Here is a 21,675-nt window from a genome sequence, read left to right on the forward strand (position 1 = left end):
TCTGCCACACTAATCCACGTGTACCATAAATTGCTTCCTGTTCAATAACCCCAATCTCTCTATTCTCTTTGGATATGCACATAAAGGACCAACCATAATCTTCCCAGTCTCAAAGTTACAACAGAACCCCAAACCCAGCAAATGGCAACATAGGTAGGTATTCAGGAGACCAGATCAAGGGTAATAGGCCTGTTAAACATTCTTTTTCTAGAAAGGAGGAAAAGGCCCTTCCCTTCTGACAGCTATATGAAATCTCAGAAAATAATATAAGATGTGATTTAAGAAGGAGGAGGTTGGAAGAGTTTTCTAAGGTACATCAGCTCATTATCTTGGCCTAGGTAGGCTTGTCGGAATCTGTATTTTGTCTATCACCTACTGTGGGCCCAGAAAGGTGTACAATTGGGGGTGCCAGTCTAAAGCAAGACTGAGAACAGATGCATCCAAACCCTGAAAATCCTGTCCTGAGACCAGCAGGAATAGGACTGTTTCGTCATTGCTCTGACTGCATTCCCAGGGTATGTAACCCTTCTGACCCACATCGCCACCACTTGAGATAGTCACATAACCTGGTGGCCAAAGTACAACTTAAAGGTCCTCTCTCCCTACAAGGACATATCCAGAAAGCACCTAGAATTTCTCTTCATGCTAATAAAGCACTCCCAGCACCTCAACCTCAGCCTAATGATGAACACTCACACAGAAAACCCCCACCCACTCTCCAAGGTTGATACAACCCTGTTCACCCCCAATAACAAGAGCTGATACACTGAAAACCATCTTCACTGAAGGTTATTTCTCCTGCACTCACACCAACGTAGTTCATTCCTTCCTCTCTAGCCCAGTGCACTATGTGCCTGGATACACTGAAGGCAGATTCAGACACCAGCAACAACCTCACTTTTGGGATGGAGAAAGGGTGGTGGATAAATGGCCTTTTATGTCTTTCAAGGAGAGCTCAGACATGATTTTTTTTTCTTTAAGATTAGCCCAAATTTTCCAGTTCTGCGTTTTTTTCAAATGGGAAATTACTCTCAGATGGACAAGATAGGAGTATAGTTATGGCTAAGTACTGATGCCAGAGACTAGAAACAAGTCCAGAGAATAGAACTAAGGCAGGGCAAAGACCATGGCAGGAAGCCTTGTCTCCTATCTGCAGTTTCATCAATTAGAGCTTTAAGTACATCTACCAGTAGAGGGCACTTGGAAAACACAGGAAAAAAAGAACACGGCAGACCTGCTATTGGAAAATAGTCTATATCTCGAACTGCAGTGTGGATGTTCCTCAGAAGCATGTCCCAGGGACAAAGGGTCCATTTCTAGTCAGAAAGATAAGGTGATTCTCAATTTGGCAGAGTCAACACAACTGAGTTGTGCTTGTCAGCTGAGCTCTCTTTCAAAACAGGAGATCTCTCAGCCCTCCTTTGCAGGACAAGCGCTTTATCACAGCTGTGCACACCCACATGCCTACTCCTAAGATCTCTTGAAGCCTTTTCAGTGTCCACAGGAGTCTCTACACCACAGTGACTCTTCTCACAGAGTCCACGCTGCTAAGGGGGAGTCATATGACTTCTAATCTCCCAATCCGAAACACCAGAGGTCCGGACAGATTCAGAAAGGAACATCAGGGAGTTGGTGACCGGAGCCTCTTTAGAGATTTCTGCTGCACAGTTGTCAAGTCTAATGATGGAGGATTTGATGAGACCCTGTAAGACCAACAGCAATTAATCAATTCCCCTTACACGGTAATTTACTAGCTCAGGTTTGGTTTATAATCTAGAAGACAAAGGGAAACAAGTTATAAGAAGAAGCAAAGTTAGCTTCAGAAACTCTACATTTATTAGATTACTGAATGACTGTCTGCCTCCCTCCCTCCTCTCTTCTGAGGTATTCGGCAGCTAAGAGAATTGAATTCCAGGCTGGTGGTGAGTTTAGTGCCTTGAACCATCCAAAGACTATCAGCCAAGCTCTAGTTTTCAAGGGTCAGGACAGCAGATAACTAGACTCATCGGGGTTGTGGTTCATCAGAGAGACAATGAGAGCTGCAAAGTGGTGACTGGGACAAAGGAAAAGGGCATAAAGGTAAGAGCTGATGAGATTACAATCAAGTCAAATGATCAATAGATGGTCTGAAGACAACAGTCTTAATAGAAGTGAAGGCTGAAACAATCAGAAAGGAGAAGTCAACTGGGCCCTTAGGAAGGCAATGCCCAAGGTATTAACCACATAACAAGAGGAAGAATAAAACCTAAAGCCAATCACATGTGCCAACAGGTCCTATATACTCTAGAGCACTTAACATGCATGTATACTAAAAAATGCCGATGACATCAGGGGAAGAGATTCCACAATGGTTTTCTCTTGTTTTGTAGCAGAACCAGATCCTGGATTCAAATCCCAGGACCTCTTAGTTATCATCTACAAAGGTACTTCAGGTTAGGCAGTTGAGAGGTGTGCCTTATTCCTTAAATACCATCTCAGATGTGAGACACAATAAAGTCCTCAGTGACCTACTCCACCCTATTATGTCTTTATTGGTCATTTAGACTTGTGCAAACACAGGCATGATTCAGCTCGTGACAATCTATGATCTTGCCACACCACACACTTGTGTTCATAGTAAAAACCCTGGTTTCCCAGTTGACGTAAGAGTCAGCATTTATAATAGTCAGATAAGGGCGTCTTGCCCCAGGAAGTGATTGTATCCCTAATACACCTATCTTCCTGCTGAGCAAGGTAAGAGTAATGTCGACCTGACTACAGGTAGGGACATAGCTTCCTGCTACTTGAAAATGATACTTAACCTCTTACTATCACATAGGTAGTTCCAACTAAAGAGGAGCTGTAAAGGCACTTGAATTGGATACAGAGCTTTTTCAAAACAATCCAAAAATGACCATTTTCATAGTTCTTGATAGGAAATTGACTTAACCTGTGGTTCTCCCTTTTTTCCTCTGTGATAGTATCTACATTCTATGATTGTTCTTAACAGATCTTAACAGCCTACCTCTACTGCAGGGACCTCTTTTGGTTCTGTTTTCCACAGCATTCTCCTGGTTCTGCTTTCAAGTTTAGTTTGTGCTCATGTCTAATCGAATTGAACTTGCTGGAAACTTTAGATTCGATGAAAATGCTGATACAGTAAGTGAGAATTCGGATTAAGAGCACATAGGTTCAGCACCTGTGTTCTACTGTTCTTTCTTTCCATACGCATACACTTTATACCCCTGTCTATACTTTTGACATGACCCCGATCTGCTTTTCGTATAATCAGCACCATGGCCTAAAATTTTGGAACCAATTAAAATGCACATAAACTAAAAAGAAAATGTCTATCCCATCTGGAGAACCAGAAGCATCTAGCCTCACATTAGTCTAAAGCAAAGTGGTAAGAACAAAATTAGTAGAGACAAGACCCCTAACCTATAATGACAAGAGACATTGGGAGAAAGTGGAATGAAATCAGGCAAGAATGAAAAGCCAACCACTCTCCCGTCCTCCTTCTTCCTATTTACCTGCCAATCAGTCAGTGGCCCACCCTCCTTCTTCCCATCTGCCTGCCAATCAATCTGTGGCCCATACTCCTTCCTCCCATCTACCTGCCAATCAGTCAGTGGCCCACCCTCCTTCTTCCCATCTGCCTGCCAATCAATCTGTGGCCCATACTCCTTCCTCCCATCTACCTGCCAATCAGTGACATTTCCACCTGTCTCAGGCTCCAAACCTCTCTCAAACCCAGCTCATTTTAAGGCTTTTAAAAAAAAATAATCTAAAGGTTCCAGCAAATTCAATTTGATTAGACATGAGCACAAATTAAACTTGAAAATAGAACCAGGAAAATGCTAGGGAAAACAAAACCAAAAGAGGTCCCTGTAGTGGAGGTAGGCTGTTAAGATCTACTTTGAATCTACGATAAAGGCAAGGATAACTGCCAGGACAGAAAGAAGCTTTCCACACTGGGGGTCTCTCTGCTGAGAACACTGGATATGGAGAGATCTGTCCTTCAAATCTTTTCAGTAAAGCACTGTCAGCACCCATACTGGAGACTCGGCCCTTGCCTAGTCACCTGTAAAGTCCTGGCTCAATCACTAGCATCACAAAAGTAAAAACAAATAAAGAGACACAAGAGCTCACTAGAATGCCTATGGAATGCTTAACATCATTCTACTTCCTGGATTACCTGGGCACTGGTGACTTCTGTTGATTTCACTAATGAACCCTCCTCACCCCTAGAAGATGTATAGGAACTTTAAACATTTTTAAATCCCCAGATCTTACGAATACCAGCAGTTAAAAAAAACAGACTAGCACACAACTGCCAGGACTCAGTTAGCTCTAACTGAGCCAATCCATCTGTTTGGGAATATTCTCAAAGAGATTTTGGAACTACCAAGAGAGTGAAGTGCGGGCAATCTAATAGTGTAGATGTAAAACCATTCCTGTTAAATGATAATCCATGCACTGTTTTGTTTTTGTTTGTTTTTTTGTTTTTGTTTTTTTTTACAATGTATGCCCTATGACTTGTGGTTGTGGTTTTTAGTTATCTGTAGAAGAACCTATTCACACAAGTCTTCCATATTCTTAGAGAAAGCAAAATATCAGTGGGATCATTACATCACCAGATAACAAACTGACAACTGAGTTAGCAGGTTTCTTTCTTTTCTACACCTTGAATGACTCCAAGTGTTGGTCCTTTTACTACTTCTCCAGTTAGGCATCAAAATCAGCTAGTTCCACAGGCAGCAGTCACATAAGACTCAATGTAGAACGAGTTTTGTCAGTAGGCTACATGTGAGCATCTAATCGTCTCTTTCTCTGAAATGATGTTTGCTTGCCTCAAGAAGTGATGATTGGCATTTGCAGTTTCATCTTAAATAAGGATTTTTTTCATTTGAGTAGGGGCTCAAAACTTACCTTGGGCAAAACACTGAAAAGCTATTTTAAAAGTCAAAAGAATTACACGTTTGTGACCCATATGATTGTAATTCAGAGATTTGAAACTGCTCCACAAAGGAAGAATGAAAGAACAAATGAACGAACTACAACTTTCCTAAGAGTAACTTTCCTTACCTATTATAAATAGTAACGTTCAAATAAGACTGAAGTTACTAAGGACCCACTGTTCAGGATGAACATCCAAGTTGTTGACTCTTATCTATGACTGCTAATGACAGTGAGCCCTCCCATTTAAAGTGTCTCCGTTTATCTTTGGGTCTCAATCATGTCTAACTGGCCAAGAATCCCTGAAGAAGCTACGTTAGCAGAGACATAGACCTTTCTTTAACAATTCTGACCTGTATAGGTATGACAAGGGGTCTGTGTTCTCTCCAACTCACCTAGAGAGGACCAAATATGGTTCCATCCCTATACTGCCAATTACTGTGACCTTTTTGTTCCTAGAACCTGGTGTTTCTCCTGCTCTTCAGCCTCCACAGAGCTGGGATGCAGTCCACAGAAAAGACACTCTTCTCACCTACCTGCCTCGGGCTCTCTCAAGACCAGAAGCTTCCTCTCCATGATTCTCCTGGCAGGGATGAAAGATGAAGGCAGTCTAAGGACCCACCTAGCCTTCCCGTTAGCCATCAGAGGTTTCTGACAAGGGGTTGCATCAAATTGGCATTTCTCCAGGAATTTCACTTTGAGAAAGGGAAAAGGCTGAAGCTTGGTGACAAGAAGAACAGCTTGTCTTTGGCAAACAGATTTCACATGTTTCTGATAACTTGCCAGGCACCTTGCATGGAAGATTGGAACACAGGTGGTAATGAATCACTGACCTGGATGCCTCCCTCCATTGTACATACCTTTCGCCCTCTATTTATATTTAAAACTAAACCTCATTTGGGGAATCACAAAGATAGATTAGGAAGAAAGAAACGTGTGTCCTTCATCCCCACATGGCCAAATAACTCACTTCACAGCCAGAGGAGTGTGACAGTGGACCCAAGATCATGTTCCCCACCATCCTAAAGCACTAGACCTGATCAAAGGTAGAATGATCCCCCTGCAGACACAGTAATGGTGCCAGTTAGATGGCAGAAGACTGGAGGGCTGCAGAGGGGCAGAAGGCAGTATATGGTTAGAATCAACTTCCAATATGTGATACAGTTTCTCCCACAGCCAAGATCCACAGGTCCAGGAATCACAGGGTGAAAAGGTGAATAATAGTTCCACTCACTATCACTGCCCTAGTGACCCACCAGGAAAACATTTGCTTTTCTGCTTCCATAACCTCAAATGCTGATGGTCTAGAAGTTCTGGTTCCAGAGGAGGCAGTGTTCCAGGAGCCACAACAAATACTTCATTGAACTGGAAACTCGGACTTCCCCCTGACCACTTTGGGCTTCCAACGCCCTTAAAACAACTTGCTCAGAAAGGACCAAACATGTGGGGAGGGGCAATTAATCCAGATTACTATGAAAAATTGGATTGCTTCTCTACAATGAAAGTAAGAAAGATTATGTCTGGAGTGTGGGAGGTCCTTTTGGGTGTCTCTTGGTGCCACCATATCCTGTGATTAGAGTCTATGGGAAACTATAACAACCTAATCCAGGAAGGATAACAAATGGCATGGACTGGTCAGGAATGAAGGTCAGTCCTCCAGGAAAAGAGCCAAGACCTTCTGAGGTGTTTGCCAAGAGTGGAGGAAAAACAAAATGAGTAGTAGAGAAAGGAAATTATAAATACTATAATTGGCCATGTGACCACTTGCAGAAACAAAGATTATAATTGGCGTGAGTGTTTCTGTTATATTTTGTTAAAAATGCATTCGTACAGATATTCGTGTTTCTTTCTTCAATTTATTTATTGTGTGATGCAACAAGAATTAAAAATATCAACAATTATCACATTTAAGTTTGAAATACTAAAGGAATGTCTCTCAAGGGAAATCTGCCACCTCTTCTAGATTTAATATGTATTTGCAGTTGTACAAAGATACAAAGTTGTATCATGTTAGGTGTAATTATGATCTAATTAAATATATAATGCTTTTAAGATTGTACATGAGATCATTATATCCTGCTTAGGCATACTATGACTCGTTTTCATTTGGACATTAATCATGACATGAGATATGATTGTGTGTCAAGGTAAGGGGTAAATCTGAGAAGGTTGTTCTTAGTTGACAACTTGACTACATCTATAATTAAGTAAAACCTAAAAATGGAGGGGCACACCAATGAGGGATTTTTGCTTAATTTGAAGTAGGGAGATCAAATTCTAGTCAGGATTTTGGAGACGGGAAGACCTACTTCTAATCTTGGCCATGTCTTTTGCTTGAAGCCCATAGAAGAACATAGAAAAAGAAAGCTTTTGCTCTTTGCCTCCTTAACCTCACCTCACCAGCAAGCCCCTTCCTCAGGATCCCAACATATACTGAAGACCACCTGAGATACCCAGCTTCATGGACTGAACAACTACTGGGTTCTTTGATCTGTTCATAGGCTGCCATTATTGGACTAGCTGGACCACAGCCTGTAAGTCATTCTAGTAAATCCTCTTTCTATATGTAGAAATACATTCTTTCTAAGAGTTCTGTTGCTCTAGAGAACCTTAATACAAAGCCCAACTGGTCTAATGCTTACGTTTCGTGCAGCTTGAAATATTAAGTCCAAGGGCAGAGGTGGAATGGATTCTTTTGACCAGAAGGAAATGCCTTTCACTTAATGGATCTCAACAGAGCCTTCAAAGTTACAATAACATTCTCCTCTCAGACTAGCTAACACTATCATTTAGAAGGTAGGCTGAGAAAACTGGGAAATATGTATTATGTTAACCTTTATTTTTATTTTATGTGGGTGGGTATTTTGCCTGTAGGTATATCTGTGCACCATGGTCATGCAATGCCTACAGAGGACAAAAGAACAATCCCCTTAGACCAGAGTTGCAGAAGGTCAAGAGCTCCCACATAGATGCTAGAAATCAAACCCAGGTCCTCTGGAAGAGCTCATAGTTCTTTTATAGTTGAGTCATCCTCAGAGCTGACTTTAAGATGATGGTAGGGGAAGCCACATTTCAGTCAGAATACATTCTTGGCTTTCATTTAAACCTTGCCCTTCATGTTAGGAACATGAAGATGAACTAGATGTGTGTGGGGAGAAGTGAGAAAGTGTCTTTAACGCCTTATCCCTCTGTCCAATGTGGCCACATTAAATACATCCTCAGCTTCTCACTATTAATTGGCGATTTGTTGGCTTATCTGAGGGTTGATGCATGAGCAAACCTTGTGAGGGCTACCAGCCTACAGGCTCCAATTTTAACTCTTAACAGTCGAGAACTGTACCCTCAAACTGTAAGTCAAAATAAACCCTTCCTTAAATGGTTTTAGTCACTTTAGCACCAGGAAAAAAAATAACGTGTGGAAATGGGACATTTCCTCACCAGCTAAAAAGACTTCCTTTACTGGAAAGCAACTTCATTATTTTATGCATTTCAGAGAATGCTCGAGACTTTTCTCTCACGAACCTAGATTTTGCACACTTTACACGCGTGAACTTATACAAATTGTGTAATGATTTTAGGGCAATGTTCAGGTCTATATCAATATCAAAATTTACCTCAGGGGGAAAAAAGGGCAGACTTAAGAGTTCTAATTCCCAAGCTAGCACTTCCTAATACAGCCTACAGAGTGGCTGTGGCCACTGATTAAGTTCCTTGAGCCACAGCTCAGCCTTCGTGTTGCTTGAAGTAAGCTGTCCACACCCAGCGGGTGAGGGCTGCCCTCCAGAATATGAGCAAGTGTATATATAACTTTGTCTCTGTCCAGTCTCTTGGAGAAGAAAATTCCAAGAGGAATCCTTGGTTGCTTCTTCTGCCTGCTTGGTGACCTAGAGAGGAGACTGCCTCTGTTTTGAGAGATGGAGAACGATAAACTGACTGTTCACCATACCTCATCCCAGGCCACACAGTTCCTGTCTATAGGATGAGGGGATTTTTTTTTTTTTTGGTTTTTTGAATTTTTTGTTTTGTTTTGTGTTTTTGTTTTTGTCTTGTTTTGGGTTTTGTTTTGTTTTGTTTTTGTTTTAAGGTGCAAGCCATCACATCCTGCTAGGTCTGTTCTTTCCAAAGAATTCATTCCCTGATGCGAATGCCAGAAAGGTTGATTCAGAGAGAATCATTGGTAAGCAAAGTGCACTTTCTTTATGGATCAAGGGTTTGTTAGTGGAGGTGGTCTCTAAAACAAGAAAACAGATGAATTACAAGGAAAGGAAACCATGCATCAAGGACAGGACTCACAGTGAAGGATTTCTGGGTTTTTCTATGGAAGGGTGTTTCTTTATTTTTAGGCAGTGTCACATATAGCCAGGATGGCCTCAGATTACCTGTGTGATTAACTACTGATCCTCTAGGTTCTACTTCCCAAGTGTTAGGATTACAGGTGTGTAACACCACATATGATGCTAGGAACCAAAGCTGGTGTTTCCTGCATGCCAGGCAAGCATTTTATCAACTGAGCCACATCTCAATCCTGTTCTTTTTTTTTTAATTGGATATTTTATGTATTTACATTTCAAATGTTATCCCCTTTCCGCACTCTCCCATACTCCCTACCCCTACCCCTGTTTCTGTGAGGATGCTCCCACTCCCATCCACCCACTGCCACCTCAACACCCTGGCATTCCCCTACACTGGGGGAAACCTGAGCCTTCACAGGGCCGAGAGCTTCACCTCCTATTGATGCCAGACAATGCCATCTTCTGCTACATATGTGACTGGAGCCATGGGTCCTTCCATGTGTACTCTTTGGTTGGTGCTTTAGTCCCCAGTAGCTCTTGGGGGGGTCTGTTCATAAAGGCCGAGTTCATCAAGTTATGAACTCATCTGCTAAACCTATCACAGTTTGATATCTAAAGGCCTGTGCTACTCCAAAAGCCATGCAATGAACCCTGTAGCTGATCCAATTGGTTAGCTGTGTTAGTGGGTTAGAGTTGTTTTGTACAGTGTTAAGTTAGAATTTATACTAAATCTGACCAAGATTCTCAGTTGGTAGATTTGTCATCCACATGCCAACGTATCGAAGTTTTAGGATGTCTACCTGTCAGAGGGATGAGAACATCATAGGATAACTAATCCAAACTGTTTGCAGTGTTACGCTGTGTGGAAGCATCCCCCGCGCCCCCATGAGCTTCATCCTGCAGGAAAGTCTCCTGCACCTACCTCCTCCCTCACCCATTAGCTCCTGGAGGTAACTTTCACTTCAGAGCATACTTGGCTCTTGGAGAAGCTAAAGTTGAATTTCAAATTCAATTTCTTTCTTCCTCATATTTTTCTACTGGATATTTTTTTATTTACATCTCAAATGTTATTCCCTTTCCCGGTTTCCCAGACATAAGCCCCCTATCCCATTCCCCTCCCCTTCTTCTATAAGGGTGTTCCCCTCCCCATCCATCCCCCTTCTTCCCTCCAACCCCGACATCCGACATTCCCCTACACTGGGAGGTCCAACCTTGGCAGGACCAAGGGCTTCTCCTTCCATTGGTGCCCAACAAGGCCATTCTCTGCTACATATGCAGTTGGAGTCACAGGTCAGTCCATGTATAATCTTCGGGTAGTGGTTTAGTCCCTAGGAGCGCTGGTTGGTTGGCATTGTTGTTCTTATGGGGTTGCAAACCCCTTCAGTTCTTTCAATCCTTTCTCTAATTCCTCCAATGGGGATCCCATTCTCAGTTCAGTGGTTTGCTGCTAGCATTCGCCTCTGTATTTGACATGCTCTGACTGTGTTTATTATATTTTTATGTGCACACTTTGTCTGCACGTACATCTGCACACCAAAAGAGGGCATCATATCCCATTATCGTTGGTTGTAAGCCAATAAACTTGGCTGCTAGGTTGGAATTGAACTCAGGCCCTCTGGAAAAGGATTGTTTACCTTTTTAACTTCTGAGCCATCTCTCCAAGCCACAAAATTCGATTTCTTATACTAAACTCTTACTTTTAAAGCAATTACCCTCAAGCCCTTTCTACTTCTGTTTCACCTTGAACAAAGCTTCAGGCACCAATGGTTCAAAAGCCCAGATCTCATCTTCTAAGAGATCCTATGGCAAGAGACTTGCCCACCAACATTCACACATCTGTTGAGCAGAGTAACTACTTGAAGCCCAGAAATAACTCTTCATGGAGGGGCAAAGAAGACAGTCCACATAGGATCACCCTTGTGCTTACATAATGATTTCAAGTTTATTAAGGAAAAAGGTATCTGGATATGGAGACATAGACACTGAAATATTTAACTTGCTGCATGGTAACTAAGCTCCTATCTGGATAATGAACATGTCAATTAAGCCCCTGTCTAGGTATTGAACATGTCCACCACATAGTATGTTCCTAAGGAGCCTGTCAATTTCCTGGAACAGATTTCTCATAAAACCAAGGAAGTGTTATAACACTCTCAGGAACTCTGGGTTTTTATCATCAGACTATCTCAACTGACCAAGTCCTGAATAATGGCAGAGACTTATATTTATTTATTAATGAAAGCTTAGGCCTTAGCTTGCTACCTCCCAACTAGCTAGTATAATTTAATTAACCCATTTACTCTAATCCATATTCACCACATGGACCAATACATACAACTTCCTCCCTATCTGGCTGGTTTATCACCCATTCATGATTCATCTCCCAGAGTCCCTGTCTCTTCCTGGAAGTCCCACCTTCCCTTTCCTGCCTAGCTACAGGCCGTCGGCTCTTTATTAAAGCCAATCAGGGAATCAATCAGAGAATGCTGTAGGCAGGTGAGGAAGGACAGAGACACGCCTTCACACAGTGCACAAAAATGTTACCCCAATAGGTTACTCCATTTATTGAACCAAAATGGGAACTTCCTTAATATCCAATTCACAAAATTTCTTCCTGTATGTGGACACGTTGAACAGATGCAGGACTCTTGGCTGGCAATTCCTTACTGTAGAATCACTTGGAAGATGGATGCTGGGCTCTTGAATCACTGGTGTTCCTCGGGGTTTTTGTATTCAGCTTGCCAAGGATCTCACAGTCCAAGATGAAATAAATACATCCCTGCTACCTTCAGGTGGAAAGTGTTAGCCAACAGGTTATATAATTAAGATTTCCAGTCAGACATTTGCTTTGTAAAGTTAAAAGCCCTATGACGGTAGAAGGAAGCTTAAAAGTCACATGGTGCTTGGCGTTCATTCTTCAGTCAGCACAAAGGACACCACAGCCTTCCCTCCAGATAATCTAAGCAACCTCTGTTTCCCTCCCAGGCATCAGGCTGGTCTCTGAAGGACAGAGGAGCAGTTAGCTTTCAGATGCTTTCTATCCCCGTTCTAGCTGTTCTTTAATGACTGTAGGATTCCAGGTGATGGGTGGAAACCTGGTTACAATCTAGTCCAGAAAAAAGAATAAAGATTGTTGGGCTTGCTTCCACCATAGGATCGCTAAGCCTGTTTCCTGGATAAGTTTGAAACTAAACAGAAGTAAAACAAGCTTGCAGGTAATTGCAAAATTAAGGTTTCAACATAAATAATGGGGTCCCCATTGGAGGAGTTAGAGAAAGGATTGAAGGAGCTGAAGGGGTTTGCAACCCCATAGGAAGAACAACATCAACCAACCAGAGCTCCCAGGGACTAAACCACCACCCAAAGAGTACACATGGACAGACCCATGGCCTCAACTGCATATGTAGCAGAGGATGGCCTTGTAGGGCACCAATGGAAGGAGAAGCCCTTGGTCCTGTCAAGGCTTAAGGGGTGGGGAGGCAGGAAGGGGTGGGTGGATGGGTGAGGGAACACCCTCATAGAAGAAGGGGGGGTGGGATAGGGGGTTTATGGACAGGAAATCGGGAAAGGGTATAACATTTGAAATGTAAATAAATAAATAAATAAATAAATCCTGTAAAAGAAAATCTGATTGCTAAATTAAAAAAAAAAGCTTGCAGGTAATTGCAAAATTAAGGTTTATAAATAAATAAATAAATAAATAAATAAGCAAGCAAGCAAGCAAGCAAGCAAGCACGCTAACAGGAAATCCCATGGCAGCAGCTTCTCCAAAAGCCAAGCCCTTCAAAGTCGCAATTACTAGGGACTTTCCTCCATCTGTATTTCCAGAAGAAGGGGAATGCCTTAAAAAATGACTGCGGGGAGCTGCTGTGAGCTCCTCGGGGCATTTTCCACAGCAACAGTGACTAGTTCCCCTTCTTTGGAGGCCTTTAACCAGCTTGTTCAGGTTCCCCTGCCTCTTTGTTTCACTTCTTCAAGCAACCTGACTGAAGCTTCCAAGCTACCCTCAAAACCGACCAAAGTTTGGTCCTTCCCATTTGCTCCTCCTAACAAAACCCCTTTTAATAAAAAGAGCCTCGAAAGTTGAGAAGACAATCAGAATCACTCAAACCAGCCCATATCAAACCAGCCAGCATCAACAGTCCGCCCCACAGGACTCTTTCAGACACTGAAGCACCGCCTTCTTATTCTGTCCAGACCAATCAGATTGCCTGTGAGCTCTACAGTTCGTCCCTGCCTGTCAAAGTGAAACCTGGCCTCCAAACGTGCCTTTCTTCAGGCTGTTATGAGCTCATGATTTAAAGAAACATCGCTCTCCTCCCAGCATTGTGAAGACTCCTGAGTTCTTAGAGATGTATTTTAAGGGAATAATTTAGTCACTTTTAAAAGGCTGATGAATCCAATTACCCTCTAGCACCTTATTCATAATATGGAAGATTCTTAGTATGCCCCCAAGAATTTCAGAAGCAAGAATGAGTATCTATTCACCAAATACTGGTGCCAAGAGTTAAATGTCCTTAACCTCAGACAATGCTGAATGACAGTCGCTCGCCTGTGTGTCATTCATTCGTTGATAAACTCAAAGGCAGTATTGATTCTTATGGTTAAACAAGGAAGGAACATAGTAAGACTTGGGTCTTGTCTGCTTCTGAGACTGCATAAAGGAATTATGAGAGGCCCCAGCACACACAGGGATTCTGAATCGCTGGATCCTGAGTGTACATTTGGAGGTTAAAAAGCACTGGTTGCCAATAAGACACTATTACTCCAATCTAATATAAAGAAATAATCTATGGGGCTGGAGAGAAGACTTTGTGATCAAGAGCATTGGCTGTAATTGCAGAAGACCAAGGTTCAATTACCAGCACCCAGGCTGTGTCTTATAACTACCTATAACTCCACTTCAAGGGGATCTGACGTCCTCTTCTGGCCTCTGTGGGCACAAGGTATACACATGTGCTACCCAGACATATAGGCAGGAAAAATACCCATATACATAAAAGAAAAATTAAGTTAAAATGTGTTTTAAAATAAAGAATCTGGGGCTGGAGAGATGGCTCAGTGGTTAAGAGCACTGACTGTTCTTCCAGAGGTCCTGAGTTCAATTCCCAGCAACCCCATGGTGGCTCACAACCATCTGTCATGGGATCTGATGTGTCTGAAGACAGCTACAGTGTACTTGTATACATAAAATAAACAAATCTTTATAAAAAAGAAAGAATCTAGTTAACAATAGGCAACAGAGGACTTTCCAACAATATATGAATGTACTTCCCCCTCCAGAAGGTAAAATTTAATTCCTCTCCCATTCAGTATACACAGGCCTAATGACTCACAATAAAACATAATAAAAAAGCAGGGGTGTGAGGAGGGAGAACAACCTTACAGTGAAGAAACCCAGCAAACACATTAATTAGCCAAGTGACCCAGGTCAGCCTCACCAGTGACAGGTCTGTGCTTATATTCTCCCTGATATGGCATAGTGAGAATTTCTCACCCTATGGAATGCATGATTCTCTAACCAATCATGAGGAAATCACCAGACATAGCCAATAGGCCAACAGTGTACAAGTCCCTAAACAGCTCTCTTCAATGAAGGCCTGGGTGCAGTGGCACGCCCTGTAATCCCAGCACTGAGGACGCTTAGGTAGGAAGACCACAAGCTCAAAACCAGACTAAGTTAAAAGTGAGACTCTGGGGGCTGGGGATTTAGCTCAGTGGTAGAGCGCTTACCTAGGAAGCGCAAGGCCCTGGGTTCGGTCCCCAGCTCCAAAAAAAAAAAAAAAAAAAAAAAAAAAAAGTGAGACTCTGGCTCAAAAAAGAATTGAGGTCATGAAAAATAAAGAAAGGCAGAGCAAATGAAACATACCAAACAGACCGTGCTGCCGACTTATTTCAACCTGACTCAAGCTAGAGTCATCAGAGAGGAGGGAGCCTCAGCTCAGAAAATGTCTCCATAAGATTGGGCTGTAGGACAAGGTGTAGGACATTGTGAATCAGTCATGCATGGATAGGGAACCGCCCCTTCCATTGTGGGTGGGGCTAATGCTTAGCAGGTAGTCCTGGGTTCTATAGCAACAGCAGGCTGGGCAAGCCATGGGGAGCAAGCCAATAAGCAGCACTCCTCTATGGCCTCCATGATAACTCCTACTTCCAGGTTTCTGCCTTGACTTCCTTCCATCATGAACAGTAATATGGAGGCATAAATCTTTCCCAAGTTGCTTGGGTCACGGTCTTTTGTCACAGCAACAGTGACCTGATTAGAACAGAGCTGAAGGAGACATGTTGACTAAATGCGGTGTGGTGCCTGCTTGGAGTCCCAAAACAAGGAGAGCCTCTCGGTGGGAAAATTGGGGAGAGTTTAGTTCATAGTATGAAACAAGCAAAGATGTCTTAGGTTTGCAAATGATCCTGGTGCGATCAGATGTGAAGGTTAAGGGATAACTGGTGAAGGAAGTGTGGACTTGTCACTGTCCCTGGAACCTACCTGTCTATCCGACTGCTTTAGAAAGAAAAAAAAAGTCACCTCCTGGTCAGGTGGTAGTGTCATAGTAGCCCGGGCCTTTAATTCCAGCACTTAGGAGGCAGGGGCAGGCAGATCTTTGAGCTCAAGACCAGCCCGATCTAGAGATGGAGTTTCAGGGCAGCCAAGGCTACATTGAGAAACCTTGTATGGGGGCTGGGGGTGGGGTGGGACAAAAGATAGAAAAGGAAATAAACACATGCCACCAACTGCAGGTCCAGTCTTAGAATCAATTAGAGGAAAGGTTCAAAAAGCTGCGAGTGGAGCTGGATGAGTGTCAGCTTGGAGTAAAGAGCGGAGGCAAGAGGCCAGCTGGAGCTCAGCCCGCACCCGCATACCTAGGCCTGGGGTGCAGGGGTGGGGGGTCCTGGGCTGTTCTTCTGATGCCACTGGCACTTTCTGGAAATAGCTCTGACCCCAGCACTTCACTTTTCCCCTGCGTTTTCACCTCCCTGTGCTTGGAGAAAAGTGGAGGGATCTTCTTTGGAAGCCAGGTGGCACCCACAGGATTGGCGTGCGTGCGTGCGTGCGTGCGTGCGTGCGTGCGTGCGTGCGTGCGTGCGTGCGTGCGTGCGTGCGTGCGTGCGTGCGTGCGTGCGTGCGTGCGTGCGTGCGTGCGTGCGTGCGTGCGTGCGTGTGCATGCCGAAGAGGCAAGTGTTCGAAATAAAGCTAATAAGAAATGTTAAAACCTTCCACTCCAGGAGACCCTGTAAGCAGGGGTTAAGAACGTGATATTTGTAAGTGGAGAAAAAAAAACATCTGGGTTTTATTCTGGTCTCTATTACCTACTGGCTATGTAACCTCACACCAGCTAACCTAAGCTTCATATTCCTCGTCTATAAAATGGGGATAAAAATAGGGCTTACTCAGGACTGTGGCGAGGCATGTGGTTACCGAACAGCTCACAGAGCAAACAGAGCTCTCGTTATTATCCAGGTCTATGTGCAGCACACATCCTGACTCAGTGCAAACAACAATCCAATTCGTTAGTTCTCGGGCTCCACCTCAAGAGTCGGAGCCACAAGAGGATGAATAATCGGCTCAAGGTGACAGAGCCTAAACCCGAGCAAGCCGGTTCTAGAACTCTTTCCCTTGGCAGACTGCATGGCCTTGCGATTTCTGAGAAAGAAAAAGAAAATGAGAGAGGGAAAGAAATTCCCGAAGGTTAAACAAGAGGGTTGAAGGTCAGCTCTACAGAGAGTGCTAAGTGAGCAATATTTTAGCAGCAAACCTGGAACTACAGCAGATGCCTGAGTGGCTGCCAGGGGAGATGGCCCTTGCCTCTGCAGACCAAGAGGCAGTGAGAACTTTACACCCAACATCACATCTTAGCTCTCCATAAATGAGAGAAGTCCACTCCCAGCTCGACTCTCCCAGGATTTTCCAGTTCGCTTCCTAGATAGGAAGCTCAAAGATCAGATAGGCCAGCTCGGAACAACACATCAGGCAATCCTTCATGGAGAGGAGCCAGCCCACATTCCACAGTTAGTCATCATTCTTCATGGTCAAAGGTCAGGGCACTAGGAGAAGCCAGAGGCAATGTTCTCGAAGGTTCCACAGCTCCCCAGGCTTACACAAGGTACGAACTTGGCTTGGGTTCCTAATCTGACTAGTCCATCTTCAATTTGCCGCTTAAATATTCAAAGTCGCCACCCTCTGAACACCTCTCAGATCCCTTACTTGCCTCTTCACCCGTGTTAATGGTTTGACAGCCTTTTGTTGGAAATGAGAAAGCTCTGGGCCAAAGTGAGGAGGTTTCCCATTGGTAACGGTTAATACTGTCAACAAGATAGGATCCAGAATCACTGGGGGAGTCAAGCTCCTAGGCAAGTCTGAGAATTGCCCTCATTAGTTAGGGCGAGGGGGCTAAAACTGGGTGACTCCGTTCCAAGAGCTGGGGTCCTGGACTGAATGAAAAGCAGAGGACTGCGTCCTAGAAGCCATCACAATTTCCTAACTGGGGGTGCACTGTAACCAGCTGCCTCAAGCTCTTGCAGCTGAGGCTTCCCATGATTCCCTGTACCCTCAGACTGTGAGTCAAGTAAGTCCTCCTTCAAGTGGTTCTTATCAGGATATTTTATCACAGCAACAAAGAGCATAACTAATGCTGGCAAGAGGCAGAGTTAGGACCAAACCCCTGTTTGGCAGAATTTCAAAGTCCTTCTGGAGCCTCCAAGAGAGTCCGTTTTGAGGAATTGGCTCGCCCTGGAAGTTATCTTAGGAATGGAAGCACCAAGACATGAGAAAAACCCACACCCGTTTTTATTTCATGGCTTCCAGCCAAGGCAAACTGCTCTGAAACACTAATCTAGCCATCTTTTTCTCCCCTGTCTTTCCCCACCCCGCCTCCACCCAAAACTGAGCCTCTGGAGAAAGGAAGGAGAAATATGCTTTACACATAGAATAGTTCTAGCTCCAGTTCCCTTAACTGGGTCTGAACTTGACTAATTATGGGAGTCTACAATGCTCTCTGATGGCAGCTGGATCCTAGGCTTGCTGACATAGAACACAGCAGCCAAGGGGGTATGGGGATGGTTGTCCTGCCAGACACAGTAGGAAAATACTGTCTAGGCTCTGCCATTGGGAATTAGAATGCCTAGTTATTCAATGCTCTTTTTGGATGAGGCTAGTGGTACATATACATATGCATAATCACAGTTATTCTCTTACTGAACTGCAGAGTGTGTGTGCCTCGTTAGAATACAGAGCTAGAACTGCCTCTCTCTCTCTCTCTCTCTCTCTCTCTCTCTCTCTCTCTCTCTCTCTCCCTTTCTCTCTCTCTCTCAACTAAGGATATACTTTTATATCTGTGTTTCAAATGAAACTATAGTTGTCATATGTTCTACAGCAACGCTGCTACTCAACGGAAACTATCTCATGGTCCTTCTTGCCTCGTCATGTGCTCTGCTGGTACTCTAGCTTGTGAGTCTATTTCCCACCCACTCCTTTGTTCTTCATGACCTTCCAGGCCAGCTTTCTAAACCACCGTGTGTACATTGCCTCTAGAGAGGCTTTCAAAACTCAAAACTCTTCCTTGGCTCCCATCATGTTCATGATAAAGACAGAATTCAACCAGTCGACAAGCAATCAATCACCCAGATGCCATCAAGGCTCTGAACCCCTTCAGTTGACTGGCCTACCAATTTTTCCAGGGCTCTTCCTTCTGCTAATACATCCTTCTCTTCTTATCTTCCCCATCCACCTGTCTAATTCCCACTTGTATTTTGAGGGCCAATGCAAGCTTTGTATTCTTCAGAAAAAATCATTTCTTTACATAGCCCACGTCTCAATTCATTCAGCTGCTGCATAGAACACACACTAAGATGGGTGGCTTATAAATTGCATAATTATATTTATCACAGTCCATTTCTATAGACTAGGAAGTCCAAGGTCAAGGTACTATCAAGTTCATTTTCTTTTTTTAACAATTTATTTGCCTTTATTTGGTGTTTTGCCTACATGGGTGAGGGCGTCAGATCTTGGAGTTAAAGACAATTGTGAGCTGTCGTGTAAGTGGTGGGAATTGAACCCATATCCTCTGGAAGAGCAGTCAGTGCTCTTAACTGCAGAGCCATCTCACGAACCCCATTCCTTTTATAGTGAGAGATGCTCTCTGGTTCACAGATACTCCTTTTTGTTGTTGAGAGACCAGACCAACTCCATCTTGAGTTCAGGATCCATCTTAGAGAACTTGACCTAAGGTTGAACTTGAGTTAACCCACAAGCCTGCATGCACCTAGTCTCCAGGTTACTCCCTAACAACCACCAATCAGGAGGAAAGCAGAAGTTATAGTTGTACCCAAAGATAATTACTTATAAAAGTTTAGGGTTTGGCTCCCAGCACCAGCCAGTCCTTTTATTTTTTTTTTTTTTTATTAACTTGAGTATTTCTTATATACATTTCGAGTGTTATTCCCTTTCCCGGTTTCCGGGCAAACATCCCCCTCCCCCCTCCCCTTCCTTATGGGTGTTCCCCTCCCAACCCTCCCCCCATTGCCGCCCTCCCCCCATAGACTAGTTCACTGGGGGTTCAGTCTTAGCAGGACCCAGGGCTTCCCCTTCCACTGGTGCTCTTACTAGGATATTCATTGCTACCTATGGGGTCAGAGTCCAGGGTCAGTCCATGTATAGTCTTTAGGTAGTGGCTTAGTCCCTGGAAGCTCTGGTTGCTTGGCATTGTTGTACTTTTGGGGTCTCGAGCCCCTTCAAGCTCTTCCAGTTCTTTCTCTGATTCCTTCAATAGGGGACCTATTCTCAGTTCAGTGGTTTGCTGCTGGCATTCGCCTCTATATTTGCTGTATTCTGGCTGTGTCTCTCAGGAGCGATCTACATCCGGCTCCTGTCGGTCTGCACTTCTTTGCTTCATCCATCTTGTCTAATTGGGTGGCTGTATATGTATGGGCCACATGTGGGGCAGGCTCTGAATGGGTGTTCCTTCAGTCTCTGTTTTAATCTTTGCCTCTCCCTTCCCTGCCAAGGGTATTCTTTTTCCTCATTTAAAGAAGGAGTGAAGCATTCACATTTTGATCATCCGTCTTGAGTTTCGTTTGTTCTAGGGATCTAGGGTAATTCAAGCATTTGGGCTAATAGCCACTTATCAATGAGTGCATACCATGTATGTCTTTCTGTGATTGGGTTAGCTCACTCAGGATGATATTTTCCAGTTCCAACCATTTGCCTACGAATTTCATAAACTCGTTGTTTTTGATAGCTGAGTAATATTCCATTGTGTAGATGTACCACATTTTCTGTATCCATTCCTCTGTTGAAGGGCATCTGGGTTCTTTCCAGCTTCTGGCTATTATAAATAAGGCTGCGATGAACATAGTGGAGCACGTGTCTCTTTTATATGTTGAGGCATCTTTTGGGTATATGCCCAAGAGAGGTATAGCTGGATCCTCAGGCAGTTCAATGTCCAATTTTCTGAGGAACCTCCAGACTGATTTCCAGAATGGTTTTACCAGTCTGCAATCCCACCAACAATGGAGGAGTGTTCCTCTTTCTCCACATCCTCGCCAGCATCTGCTGTCACCTGAGTTTTCAGCCAGTCCTTTTAAAGGACAACAAATTCATTAACAGCCTCCCAATCAAATGTGTGCCAAGCTGGAAACCCCGTTGCTTGTTGGCTTGCCTCAATAAATACTTGCTTGAAACTTGACTCAGTCTTCACCCTCCTGTCCTGCTGTGTCAGTGACAATGGTGTGGCCCTGGCTTGAGCCTGAATACAAGCACAACATTGTGTCTTCACTTGGTGACAAGGGCAAGAGAAATACCTTGGGTCCCCTTAATAAACCACTAATCCCATTCATGAGGGCTCTGCCCTCATAACATGCTACCTAGTGACATCACCTTGGGGTGAATATTCAATATTTGAACTGGGAGGTAAGTAATCTAAATACTTTCAGACCATAGCTTGTCCCCAAAGACAATTAATCTCCCTTGTATGCTTTCAGAGCGAAAATGCTAATGTGACCCTCACACACTGCAATGTCACCATCTATAACTTCCATCCCTGGATGAATGAACAACAGAATCTTATTTTTGTATCTCACGTCCCTCTGAAATTCTTGCCTAGGACTGGGGATATATAACTTTGTACTAGAGGACTTCCCTAGCATGAAGGACTAAAGCTGTAAACTCAGTCCCTATTGTAGAAAAATTGTAGAAAAACAGCAACATGGCTGCTTTGGCAAGGAATTACATCCAAAGATATCATCCAGCTGGGAGGCAGACACAACATGCACCTTTAATCCCAATGGTTGGAATCCTTTAGTATACACCTTTAATCCCAAACAATGACGTCTAATTGAAGGTCAGACAAAGTTACGAATCAGAGCAAGACTTGACAGAATGAGTCAGAGATTGTATATGCCCAGTTCTCAGGAGAAAAGTTATTTAAGAGGAGCGCAGAGAGAATGAGA

General features: G+C 43.6%; 1 long non-coding RNA gene across 1 annotated transcript; it reads right to left on the reverse strand.

Annotated features, from left to right (window-relative positions):
* Nucleotides 1–11,153: 11,153 nt before the first annotated feature.
* LOC148001242 (uncharacterized) lies at nt 11,154–16,285 on the reverse strand. The gene is made up of 2 exons (XR_015637701.1): nt 16,092–16,285; nt 11,154–12,336 (listed from the first exon to the last, which is right to left on the reverse strand). It is a non-coding gene; the product is annotated as an uncharacterized LOC148001242 (long non-coding RNA).
* Nucleotides 16,286–21,675: the final 5,390 nt, after the last annotated feature.

This window comes from Rattus norvegicus, chromosome 14 (assembly GCF_021556685.1).
Source record: "Rattus norvegicus strain SHRSP/BbbUtx chromosome 14, alternate assembly SHRSP_T2T, whole genome shotgun sequence".
Lineage (NCBI taxonomy): Eukaryota > Metazoa > Chordata > Mammalia > Rodentia > Muridae > Rattus > Rattus norvegicus.